Source organism: Typopeltis vanoorti, chromosome 2 (assembly GCF_054136105.1).
Source record: "Typopeltis vanoorti isolate ZY-2024b chromosome 2, IOZ_Tvanoo_1.0, whole genome shotgun sequence".
NCBI classification, from domain to species: Eukaryota; Metazoa; Arthropoda; class Arachnida; order Uropygi; family Thelyphonidae; genus Typopeltis; species Typopeltis vanoorti.
Window position 1 is genome coordinate 22,789,744 of NC_143550.1, and position 14,460 is coordinate 22,804,203.

Here is a 14,460-nt window from a genome sequence, read left to right on the forward strand (position 1 = left end):
GTTATATATTTAAGCATATACCTCAATTTGTATTGAAAAGGAAACAAATTCTCTGACGTCTGCATAACTCATTTACAAATAGGAAGAAAGAGTTTGCTGATATTACAAACATATGTAGGAAATTAAATATATGACGGAGGGGGCTGAAAAGTTCTGATAAACGCCTAGAACAAAAATGATATTAAAGCAACTGATAGAACCACAAGAAAGAACATATCTTAAACCCTTTAACTCTCATGAAACATGGGGGGGGGGGGGGTTGAAAGTATGTTTATTTTGATTTTTATGCAATGGTCTTGATAAGTACTGAAAGTGCAAAAAAAATGAGCCTTTCTTCATTTTCAAAAGTCTAAGTTCAAGAGATAAAAATGACACAATGGAACTAATGTTGCTTTATAGCCACTTATCAAGAGCTCAAAAAAATTACAAATCTTTATTTGATTGCCCACAACTTGTTTGGGCTTCAAAGTAAACCATTTTAAATTCTGAGATTTTTCTTCATAGAAGAAAGGCATCAATGGAGATGATTTTGGACATATGTAACGTATGCATCGATATCCATATATATATATATATATATATATTAAAAAAATCAGACTTGTGTAGGGTCTAGAGCATAGAGCATAAAATGGATTAAAAAAAGCATTCAAAACACCTAAAGCAGGTGACCATGCTAAAACAATTGTTGGTGTGAAAATGCAAATAAGAAAATCAAAATATACACACATTGAGCATTAAAATGGCAATAAAATTTAAAAATAATAATAAAAAAAAAAAATCAGAAATTGGACAATCTGAAAATAAGCTTTTAAAAAACTTTCCAAAATTGTAAAAGTTCTGAGGATTCAGCAAATAAAAATGACTGCCATAATTAATAGGATGCTGGAAAATATATGAATTATATATTTCTTCTATTTAAAGGATAAGGTGACAAAAATAACTAATTTTTTGGTAAAATAATCAAAATTTATACAGCTATAACCCCCTCATGATTTCATTTGAAATGATAGAAAACAGAAAGACAAGCTTGATATGTCACAGCTGACCAGATGAGCAAGAGAAGGAGAAAGAAAAAAGAAAACCAAAATTAATTCATTTTAATGTAGGATGGCATGTAGCATTCTTCCTTGATTTTGGAACTATGCAACAATGTTTATACATATAATAAATTTAGTTTAATCCTTTATCCAAGTGTGAGCAAACAAAGTTTGCGCCTGAAAGTATCTTCAGGATAATAAGGTCGAAACTAGTCTGGGTAATGGCCCTTCCCTTAATGCATAACATTATACATATCTGCAAGGAGATGTGTTTTGCATTATGGGAGATACTGAGATAGGAGTGATGTTATCTTGCTCCACCTTTGCAACGAGTTGCCTGGCATTGTACTACCTTACCCCAGTCCTGAAGATACTTTCAAGTGCAAACTTTGTTTGCTCACACTTGGATAAAGGATTAAACTAAATTTATTATAGTCTAACCAAGTGAAAAATAAACTTTCAAAATGTTTATACAATATAGAGTGGCTAAGTTTATCTATGACCATAGTGGAAAAAGGAATGCATTAAACAGTGAAACATCCAGAATAATATATATTATTTCAATTGCCTTGAGTTCTATAAAAGATGAAATGATACACTGACAACCTTTTAGCAATTTTAATCGAGAATAATTAAATAAATAAATAAAAACATAAGTTAGCAAACTGGCATCATTTTAACATGCTTTCCTTTAATAGCTTTAAGTCCACAATTCACCACATTATTTACACAAACACAAGACATGATTTTGTTTTTTTTTTAAATTATTAGTTTACGACAATTAAGGGCTAGATAAAGTAGAAATCATGCTCTCAAGACCAAGCCAAAGAAATGAGTTGTGCAGGAGGTTCCAAAGAATCAAGTAGTGAAGAAAATTAAGCCATATCTACTGAATATCTTTAGCTACAACTAAAGATATTCAGAAACAACAATGAAGCAATGGAATTCAAATCTATAATCTGCATATTGGGAGTGGATGTCAGCTTTTTATACTTGAGTACATTGATGGACAAGGGTCATCTAAAGACTAAACATGGTATTTTTTTGTAAGCCAGTTCAAACTTAAAGAATCATGAGGAAAAGAAATATATTCAAAACAGCCTAGAATATCATTTATAGGTTACTTGTATATAACTAATCATTATATGCTTGAGATCCAATTCACATATGGAGGAAATGCTTGTAGTGCTCTTAACAATCTTTGTAAGATGCAAATCAATGTAAATTGAAGCAGTGTGATTAGGACAGAGAAACCAGGGATCCTTAATTTTCTTTAGTCTGCATTAAATAAATAACTCACTGCAGGTCTAGATCAAAATTAATGAAGCAATGGATGAACATTATAATTTTTTATCTTCTTTCTTCTTGTATTTACCATTATTGAATCATTCCAGACTGTAATTTAAGTACCATAAATTTAAGCATTAATTAAATGGCACCTTTCTTTATAATAATTTTCATACAAAAATGTGATTTTTTTTACAATAAAGTTCAATCCTGTAAATTTTGCTTAACATTATGGACAACTGAGCATTTATTACTATTGTGTGGACTAATCATTTTAATGCTTTTTAACCAATCATTTTAACCTCAGCTGAATTTCACTAATAAGAGTAATTCATTACCTGGTTTACTTAAGCAAAGGTTTTAAAAAAAATCAGATAACATGTTTTTATTCCCGTATAGGAGTAGGCAAGGCCATTTTAGCCCTATCTAACTTTCGGAGACCGAGTGGGCATCTCAACTGGTAGCCAATCAGAGATATGCTACCAGTTGAGGCCCAAGGCTATCACTAATTAAGCAGCACACAGTTAAGAGACGGCTCAACAGGTGTGGCCATTTCATGGTCCCTAACAATATATTTAATGTCTGAAATAGTATGGGTTCTATGGTTGATTTTCTTGAGTTTACGGGATGAAAAACCCAAGTTTCAGGGAGAAAAAGCCCACTTCCCCATGCCAGAGATCGACTGACACAGGAACTGGTAAAAAAAAAAGGCTTACAAAAATTTCCTCTAGTCGCCAACTAGATTTGAAACCAAGTCCTTCTTTCGGCCATGCACTGCGGTGTGCAAACACCACATCCATTGACACAAATATGGAAGGAAAAAAAACATGCAGAAATCTAAAGGTTAATTTTACACACAGATTCATCAATTTAGACTGAAACCTGTTGTTCATAAGAAATTTCTATAGCAGTCTAGATGCACAGTGTGGTCTGCAGGACTCTTTCAGCAGACAAGAAAGTATACTGCCCAAGAAAGGTGTGTGTAAAAAATGAACTGAATGCTTTTTCTGCCATTTTAATAGTAAATTATATTTTTTGTGTTAGTTAAAAGGCCTATAGATACTGAAGTTTTGGTGGTCATGGAACTGAATTACAATTTTTTAGTATCACCCCCTCCTCCAACACAAAAACAGACTCAAGACCTCAAAAAACCTAGTTTTTTGAGGCCTTGAGTACATATATTCTGTGCTTTGTTAAGAAGAATGAAAGAACCTGTTAATTTTTTGTTTTTATAAATAAGTTAGTATCGATTAGATTATATCGTGATCTTTAATGGAATGCGGAACTCAAAAGTGATGCCAAGTGCTGACTGTGGATCTGATCTAGACTGGTCTTAATGAAATGAATATTTGCCTGAAAACAATAAAAATTAAAAGAAAACAACCCCTAAAATGGGATCTGCAGATAGTGCAAAATCCAATAGTTAAAATCAAAATATAATGAAGATGTTTCAGAACTGCTGTTTGCACAGTTGCAAGACCCCTCTCAGTGAAATAAACTACAAGCAGCTATCATAACATCTGCTAAAAACGACATCAATAAACATGAAAAAATAAAGAAAAAAACCATACATTACACAAGAAGTAATCGATCTTATCAATGAAAAAAGAACATGAAAAAGAGGAGTGAAAGAGGAAGAAAGATTAAGATATAAAACATTGGATAAAAGATGTTGAAAGTTTATTTTTCACTTGGTTAGAATATAATAAATTTAGTTTAATCCTTTATCCAAGTGTGAGCAAACAAAGTTTGCGCCTGAAAGTATCTTCAGGACTGAGGTAAGGTGGTACACACCAGGGCAACTCGTTGCAAAGGTGGAGCAAGCTACCAATACTCCTGTCTCAGTATCTCCTATAATGCAAAACACATCTCCTTGCGGATATGTCTAATGTTATGCATTAAGGGAAGGGCCACTACCCAGACTAGTTTTGACCTTTATTGAGGTCTCTTCAGTGGGAGCCAGAAGCATTCGCAGGTCATCTCCACCTATAGAAGTTGCCAAATGGTGTGCCACCCATTTTTAATATATTACTCTGGATTTAGAGAAAGATGTTGAAAGTTTATTTTTCACTTGGTTAGAATATAATAAATTTAGTTTAATCCTTTATCCTTTGCAACGAGTTGCCCTGGTGTGTACCACCTTACCTCAGTCCTGAAGATACTTTCAGGCGCAAACTTTGTTTGCTCTCACTTGGGCCTGGCTCCCACTGAAGAGACCTATTTGCAGCATTATTCGCCAAGACGTGAAAGAGAGCTCCAGTTCGAAGAAGAAAGCACCTGTGCCTACTAGTCCAAAAGAGGATCCAGTTCCCGCGGCCCGAAGAGAGAGCTCCATGCTCATTTTCTGCAGAAGTACCTCAGTGTTGGTAAGACCTTTTTTCTTATTATTGGCTCTTTTACCCATTCCTTCTGGTATCTCTTCGCTTGTTGTGAGGGACACCGGGCGTTCCCCGACTTCGCTCTCCTTTACCCCCCCCCCCTTCTACAGCCAGTAGTTAGGTCTTCCCCCAACAATGCCTTTATTCTTACCCAGAACTAGAACACTTGGCATCGAAGTCAAGCGGCTCCCAGATGAGCGGACGTTAGTGAAAGCTCTAATTGATACAGTAGGGGCAGAAAACATATACGGTTTCACACCGTACTCAAAAGAAAGATTCCAAATTGTAGTAAAAAATGACCAAACAAGAAGCAAATTATTAGAGGGTTTCCCCTGTGCGGGACAAACGATCACACCTTATTTAATAGGGAGTTTACGGAAAACCTTAAGAATAACTAGATTTCCCTTGGAATACCTGGAGAATGAAGACAACGTCAAGAAATTTTTTAGCCAATGGGGCGATATTATTAGTATCAAAGCATTTGAACATCCAGATTACAAAGGCTGGAAAACAGGCGACGTTGAAATACAAATGGATATGAAAAAGGAAGTTCCCAACTTCATTTTAGTGGGCCAAACAAGGGTCATGGTTAACTACCCGGGTGTTAAAAGATTGTGTTTCCGATGTAACTCTGAGGGTCACCTAGGGGCAGAATGCCCAAAACTACAGTGCAGAAATTGCAAATCAACAGAGCACAAAATAGTAAACTGCACAGAAGCTTGTCTTAAATGTGGGGACTTGACCCATAAAGTGGACACGTGCTCACACAGAACACTCTCAGAAGCAGCTGGAGGGACCATAACACTGATCAGGGCTATACCCCTCGGTAAACCTGAGGTATCATCACGGAGCGATTTTCCAGAGCTCCGGCAACAGACCGAAAAAGAAACACTAGCAGAAAACACAACCTCCATGAAACTCGTAACGGGTAAGACACCCAGGGCAACCCGCCACATCAAGGAAATAACAGCCAACTTCGAAACCCGCAGCAAAGAGGAAGAAGTCGTAACAACCAGTGCCCCAATAAAGCGCACAAGAGAGGCAGAAACAGAAGAGGCAAAAAAGGCTAAACAAAGCAGCCTACTCTCGTCAGAAGATGAAATGGACAACATCCAAACTACAAGCCAACGCGAAGGCACCCAGCCCCTTGAGGAGGTGGTAACAAAGACAGGAAACCTATCCCCAGTAGCAGACCAACCTGCAGAACCCCATTCACATATCTGCAGCACGGACATTTATAGCATCACAGAAATGGAATTTCAAAACGACCTCGTTATGGATATTCCAAACAGCTCCGATAGTGAATCACAGGTGGAACATGTAGAGCAACAAACAGATAACACCCCCCCCTTCCTCCAAATACCAACATGGATTTTAAAATTGCCACTTTAAACACCAACGGTTTACGCAACCCCTTCGCACAAAGCACTGTCTGGAAGCTAATGTTAAGGTACAAAATTAATATCCTCCTGATTCAAGAAACCCATTTTTATAAGCATTGGGACGTGGAGAACTTCTCGAGAAGCTACCCAGTTACCAGCTACTGGTGCTTTGGGGATGCTCACTCGCGAGGGGTGGGGATACTAATTCGCCCCCCAATCGCGGGGGGGTTCTTCAACGTCCAGAAGGACGCCATGGGACGTCTAATAACGGTAGACTGGAAGTACGGTGGCCGTACCATCCGGCTTGTTGCAGTATACGCCCCGAACAGCCCATACCACAGAAGCGGTTTCTTCTCTGCCCTTGAAAACTACCTCTTGGGAGCAGAACACCTAATAGTAGCCGGGGACTGGAATTGTGTGGAAGACACACGTTTGGACAAAGTAGGCGGGAACGCAAACTCCGGAACCGGCGGAACCGCCGCTCTAAAAAGATGCTGTGTAAATTTTGATCTCGTCGATGTCTGGAGGAGGAATAACCCATCGAAGGTAGAAACAACGTGGTGCCGCGGCCAGATATCGACGAGACTAGATAGGGTGTACGTGTCCCGAAACTTGGAACAGTATGTTCAAAGGACACGTCACACCACAGCACACAACATGTCAACAGACCACAAATTGGTCATTTTAAAAATTACACTCCCAGAGGTTATGGAAACAGCCAGAGGTCCTTGGAGGCTTCCTCCTACCTTTCCCAGTCTTTTTAGCGACCAGCTACAGAAACTCTGTGATGAATGGACAAACATCAACTGGGACTGGGAAAACTGGCTGCACTTTAAGTGGCAGGCTAAGGAACTGTTTCAAAAATGTGGGCGCGAAAGGGTCTACCAACAACATAAACGGCTGAGGGATCTGTACAGGGAACTCGGCTGGTACCGGTCAAGCGAACGGAGCGGAGTTCCCTGCGGACATCTTATCAGACAGGTAGAAATAGAGCTGCAGCAAGAGCGGCAGAGTAGAGTCGATGACCTCGACTTTCGCACGAGACTCTATCTCAGAAATTTGGAAACACCCTCTGCCGCATTCTACAATCAACAACGGGTGGCAGCAAACGATGAAAGAACGATTTACCGGATCGAGGAGAAAGGCCAGATTCTAAATTCAACCCATGAAATACTCCGTCACTTTCACCAGCAGTATCTCGGCATCTTCGCTGACCAGCAGGGCACGGATGACTTCAGTGAGTGGGACGTCAAACGTTTTCCCGAGCATCTTAGCGCCCTGCATGACAGGCCGATAACTCCAGCTGAAATAAAAGCCATGTGCAAAACGATTAAGACAAAAAAGACCCCAGGGCCAGACGGACTGGGGATAGAATTCTATAGATCTATCTGGGACCTTGTACTGCCAGCACTAGTAAAGATCTTTAACGAATTCCTCACTTCGGGAAACATCCCCGAGGAATTTGCTAAGAGCTATACAATCTTTATCCCCAAAAAAGACCGAGATCGGACTTTGTCAAATAACTGGCGTCCCATCTCCTTAACTAACCTAGACTATAAACTTTTCGCAAAAATTATCTGTACACGCATTAAGGGCGGAATAGAAAACATAATAACAAGTTCACAGGTCTATGGAATCCCAGGTAGATCTATGGAATTTAATCTCTTCCTGCTAAGAGACCTAATCAGACTGGCCAAGGAAAAAAAATACCCCCTGGCACTTCTCTCCACCGACCTGGAAAAAGCGTTCGACAGCGTCAGCCACACGTACTTACAGGACACCCTAAAAAAAGTGGGCATAGGCCCGAGACTTCGGCGTACAATTAAACATATGTATGCGGAGGCCTCGACACAACTGTCTATTAATGGGTTTCTGACAGAACCAATCCGTATAAAGAGAGGGGTTAGGCAAGGCTGCCCACTAAGCCCCCTTCTCTTTTCCCTAGCATTAGAACCCCTCATCAAAAAAATAGAGAACACCCCTGCAATTAATGGTATTCCACTGCCCCAAGCTTCCAAACAGTGCAAAATAGTAGCATATGCAGATGATGTAGTGGCCACACTCAGAGACTCTGAGTCTATCTGCATCTATCTTGACATACTGCAAAACTTCAGCATAGTCAGTGGTCTCCGAGTTAATGCACAAAAAACCAAAATCAAAAATTTTGGAAATTTCCATAACACCGGACTTCCCTACGGTTTAACGCTGCATACGCAGCCGCTAACAATACTAGGAGTTCCCTTTTCTGAGTCGCTAGCTTTACCAGTTAAAAAATTACAGGAAATAAGTACGGAAAAGATAAGTCTATTCAAACCGACCTTTTTCTCCTTTTATGGCAGAGCCACAGTGATAAAAACAATCATTACCCCAATGCTGATGCACACAATCAATATCACAGGCATCACACTGCTACAAGAAAACCAATTATCCAAAAAACTCATAGATTTCTTCTGGAATGAAAAAAAACATGAGGTTAAAAAACAATACCTGCAACTAAAACATGAAGAGGGGGGGTACGCTCTGCCTGATCTCAAAAGCTTGCTTTATGCAAATACATTCAAAACCGTACGGAAGGCCTTAAACTCAAACCATATTTCAGGCCTCCTAATTAGATATTTTATAGGACTTTTCCTCCCCCTCTTTGGAACCACGGACTATGCTGGACCCCGTGCAAGGGTTGTGCCCAAGTGGTACCGCACACTAGTAAAATCACTCACAGCACTTAGAGACAAAGGAACAGAAATCCTCACACACAAACCGAAAGCAGTATACTGGGATTTCTCCCAACTCTCCAGGCGTGATACACCAAACCTCGGGACAAACAATGAAATTCTCTTTAAAAACATCAAGAATAGCTGGGGACAGCCTTTTCATCGGGATCTGGCCTGGCGAATAGCTTATGGGCGGCTCCCGGTGAAACAGGTTAAATCTAGATATGTACCCAGTCCGTGCGATCCCTTTTGTGATGTCTGCCGGGGCGTGGAAACGGTGGAGCATTTCTTTTATTTTTGCCCACCAGCCCAATGCGTCTGGCAAAGACTGAGCACAGCACTGGGAATCCCGATGCTATCACTAGAAGAGGTCATATACCTGCAATTCCCGCCACCAGTGAACAAGACCCAAAAATTCGCCATTTTTTTAATTAACGTCTTAAAGTATCACATCTGGAAGGTACGGAAAAAATCCCAGGTACGGGACGCAAATTTAATGTACGCAGGAATAAGTAAAGGTTTCTTTTTTTACCTTCCTAAATTTCTTGCGCAAGAGAGACATCTACTAGGCGACTTTAAATTTGTGAACAAATACTGCAAACCACCGAAAATATGCTTTCTTATACAGGGACGCATCAAGCCCTGTATATTTCTTTAGTATCTCCAAAACTCCACCTAACTCTCCCTAGGAAAAGTAACAACCACTCTGTTCTTCCTCGCCACAAAGCTTTCGCTGGCACGGTTTCCTTTATTCCAAATAAGGGGGGTAGATCTGAGAACCCGGGCTGCGAAGGCTTACTGCGAGGCGGTGCTGCTCCTTGTGAGCGGCATCTCCCGGGCCAGTCTTCTACCCCATTCTAAGTCCCAGTGGTACCAGGTTTGCAAGTTCCTTATTTTGTTTCCTTTCAGTTCAACTGACTGGACCTTAAGTCCTTTGATTTTTATGTAATTTAAAAAAAAAAAGTTCTAACTGAAATTATTGTTCTCAAAACAGGTCAATGGATCTCCTTCATAGATAACTGACGAAATTATTAAGGATAAATTTATAAGTGAACTATTAGTCAAAATTTTTATGGTTAAATTTTCTTTTTTTTTTAACAGATAAATTGAGAATATGTGTCACAGACCAATTAGCCATATAAGGCTAAACAGGTTGACTGAGGCCTCTTTTACCTCCTACTGTCCTACTCTATCTTTCATTATTCTCCTCTCTTACTGTTCGCTGACCCTCAGCATGCTTTATTCTCCAAAGGCTGATGATGAGAGACACGAACTCCCATTCGACCTCAATAAAGGTCAAAACTAGTCTGGGTAGTGGCCCTTCCCTTAATGCATAACATTAGACATATCCGCAAGGAGATGTGTTTTGCATTATAGGAGATACTGAGACAGGAGTATTGGTAGCTTGCTCCACCTTTGCAATGAGTTGCCCTGGTGTGACCTTACCTCAGTCCTGAAGATACTTTCAGGCGCAAACTTTGTTTGCTCACACTTGGATAAAGGATTAAACTAAATTTATTATATTGGATAAAAGAATCAAACAGTTATGCAGGAGATTGAAAGAAAACTGGATAAATAGGCAGTGCACTGAGATTGAAGAATTACAAAATAAGAACAAAACCAGAGAATCATTTCTGAAAGTGAAAGAACTTAATGGAAAAGCAAAATCTACACAGTCTAATAACATCAAGGGCAAAGATGGGAACATAATCATTGATAAGGGAAAAGATAAATGGAAAATGGGTGGAGTACTTATCAGATCACTATGATGATGATAATGGTAACATGATAGATGTTTCACAACATCTTAAGTTAAACATAGCAACAGAAACCACTCTACTGACTAGAAAGGAGATACAACACATAATTAAGAATCTTACTAATAATAAATTCCCTGGGGTGTGATAATATTCCGGCTGAGCTGCTGAAAGCTTTGACTGGTTATAATAACTATTTAGTGGAATCTGCAGAGAAATCTGGCGAATAAACAGCCATCGACCAACAGTGGCTGAGCTATCAGGACGCGGGGGGGGGCAGAAGTGGCAACTCTGTCTCACTAAAAACCTCACAAAGCCCAATGACAACATGACAACTCGGTGACATGGCAAGTAGTGCCGCCATTAAATAAGCACCTGCTGGAGCCACTGCCCCTGACAATGGAAAGCAGCATTGTCAGTACTGACACAAGGTTGAAGCTAAATGATGACAGAAAAGCTTGTGATCATAGATTTGCAGATGGCAATATGATTATGTTGTGTATATCTGTAATACTGCAGAGCAGAAAGCAAATGGAGAAACTACTGCTTTACCTTATCTCCAGAACAACCACCATGGCGAGCAAACTCTTACAATTGGCCCCTAGTTCCCAGCGTCCCTTAAATGGGACAGGGGTGCAAAGAATCGCCGGGCTCAAAATGGTGTTCCACTTTTAAAATCGCAACTTGGAATGTCAGAACTCTATATGAAGCTGGCAAATTAAGAAATGCCACAAGAGAAATGAAGAGGCTGGGCATCCGGATTTTGGGAATTTACGAGACAGGATGGCCAGGATCTGAAAAGTGTCAACAAGATAATATGACAATGTATTACTCTGGGAATGATGAGAACAAACATCGACATGTTGTAGCTGTAATAGGATGAAGAAATCACTAAATCAGTAATAAATTGGATCCCATTTTCTGAAAGAGTAATGCTGTTATAACTTAAGGGAAACCCTGTTAACATAAATATCATCCAAGCTTATGCACCCGCAGCTGACAAAAGTGAAGAAGATGACGAGTTTTATGAACACTTAAAAGAGATTAAAAACCTAACAAAGAAACATGATATAATGATGGGTGGCTTCAATGCAAAAGTAGGCAGAGGTGGTGATGGAGATATTGTTGGAGAACATGGCTTAGGCACCAAAAATGACAGAGGAGATCGCCTTGTCCAGTTCTGTCAGGAAGAAGATCTAGCAATAGCAAATACCTGGTTAAAACTTCCACTCAGAAGACTGTACACTTGAAAATCGCCTCAAGATAACCGACATAACATTGTCAGAAATCAAACTTATTACATACTGATAAATAAAAGATTCCACAGTAGTATAAAGAGTGCAAAGACTTATCCTGGAGCAGATATCTCATCAGACCACAATACCATAGTTGCAGAAATACGTCTTAGATTAAAATAAACTAAAAAATCACAAAAGAAGAAAAAGAAAATTGATGTAGAAAAACTAAAAGACCCGAAGATAAATATAAGTGCCAAGACATAGCTGCGATTAGAACAGATTAACATAGAAGAAAATAAAAGTGGAATCTCTTTGGAATAGCTCAAAGAATGCCATCGTAACAAGTATTGAAGAAGTAGGTTATGTGAATAATGTAAAACAACAGGAATGGATAACAAATGAGATTCTTTCTTATTGGTACAAGAAGAATGTACAAAAACAAAGACCTAGCCAGATATACAAAAACACAACATCATCAAGAAAAAAATAAAAGAAGCCAAGGAAAATTGGATGAAAAATTTATGTACTGAGATTGAACTGCTTCAGAAGAAACATGATAATTTCAATCTGTATAAGAAAATCAATGAAATTTCCAGAAAACTCAGAAAAAAAAACAAACAGTGCCGAAAAGAGATGAAAGTGGAAAAATAGTTCTAGAAGAAGAGAATCGAGTACAGATTTGGATAAAATATATAACAGAACTTTTCAATGATATTAGACAGAAGTCTATAAATATAAAAGATAACATTCAAGGACCAGCAATTATGAAATGTGAAATAGAGAATGCTATAAGATCAAATAAAACAGGAAAAGCCAGTGGATCAGATGGCGTGCAAACAGAATTTTTAAAATTAATAGAACCAGATAACATCGAACTTCTTGAAAAACTATTTAATAAAATATATGAAAGTGATGAATTTCCATCAGATTGGCTGAAATCTACATTTATCACTATCCCAAAGAAACCCAAAGTGAATTCCTGTGGTGACTTCCGACTTCTTAGTCTAATGAGCCAAACATTAAAAATATTTTTGAAAGTAATTCAGAATCGTATTTATAGAAAAAGTGAAGAAACTCTAAGTGAAACACACACACTAACTTTATAGAAGTCCTTCAACAAATAGGGCTAGACGAACAACACATAAAACTAATAAGAAATCTATACTGGAATCAGTCAGCTACCATTCAATTAGACAACATTACCACCAGTGATATTAACATCAAAAGAGAAGTGAGACAAGGATGCATGCTCTCACCACTCTTGTCAACATATACGCAGAGCATTGGAAAAATGTCCAGAGGGAATCAATAAATTAAATGGAAAGATTGTTAACAATCTACAATATGCAGATGACAACGTGCTAAATTACAGATAACATTATGGATCTCCAAAAACTCACTGATAGAGTATACATAGAAAGCCAAAGAATGGGAATAAATATAAATATCAACAAGACAAAATACATAGTCATCAGTAAACATCCAACTTCATCAATGAAACTGACATTCAATGGGAAAAATATCAAGTGTCAAGATATAAATATCTTGGTTGCTGGCTTAATGAAACAACATCAAGGCATGGGCAAGAAAGAGCAGCACACAACTGCTCCGATTAATGCAAGAACGCAGTTTGTTCGCTGACCTTTGATAGAAGATAGCACCATAAGAAGAAGTGGAATCCATTCACAACATCTAAAAAACTATAGAATTACCTGAAGTTTTTACAACATCTATCTGCATACCAATTCCAAAGAAAAATAATGCACAAAATTGCAAGGATTACAGAACTGTGAGCCTAATATTCCATGCATCTAAAATTATTTTAACCATTGTTAACAAAGAAATTGAGAGAGCCTTAATCAGCAAATTGAGTGAACAACAGAAAGACTTCAGAATAGGAATGGGAACCATTAATGCTATCCTGGAACGAAATATAATAATAGAAAGATCACTTGAAAGAAATAGGAACATATACATATGCTTCATATACTTTCAGAAGGCATTGAACTGGGTAAAACATTATAAAGTGTTCAATATATTAGATAAATTATACATAGAAGATCACGTATTTAAGATTATAAAAATTATTTACACCAAACAGAAAATGCAGCAGTTTCACTCTGACTTCTGAAGTGAAAATAAAAAGGTGTTAGACAAGGCTGCATCCTTTCAAATTTATTTAATATCTATAGTGAGACAGTGATGAAAAAGACTGGAGAAAAAAAGTATTAGTATCAATGGTATAAAATACAATAATCTTAGATATGCTAATGATACCATTCTACTAGCAGAAAACAGAAACAAATAATTATTCAAATTACTGCAGCTGCGAATTGAAGAAGGTAAAGAGCTTGGATTATATATAAGTGCAAAAAAAGACAAAATTTATGAAAATCTCAAAAGAAAACAGACCGAGCCAGAAATATTCATAAACAATATGAAAATTGAACATACAACAGAATACAAATATTTAGGCACCTACTTTACTACAGGTGGAAAGCAAGATAAAGATATAAAAATAAGAATACCCATAGCTAAAGATGCCTTCTGGAAAAATGAAGAGCTGCTCAGAAGTTCTGTGGGTGTCAAGACAAAGAAATGAATGATAACAATGTTAGTGTGGCCAGTTTTCACAAATGGAAGTGAGAACCTGGGTATTCAAGAAGAGAG

General features: G+C 38.1%; 1 protein-coding gene across 3 annotated transcripts in view; it reads right to left on the bottom strand.

The window, feature by feature from the left end:
- Positions 1-14,460, bottom strand: part of LOC150108872 (uncharacterized) — a 222,416-nt gene that overhangs the window by 3,455 nt on the left and 204,501 nt on the right. The window lies entirely within an intron of this gene.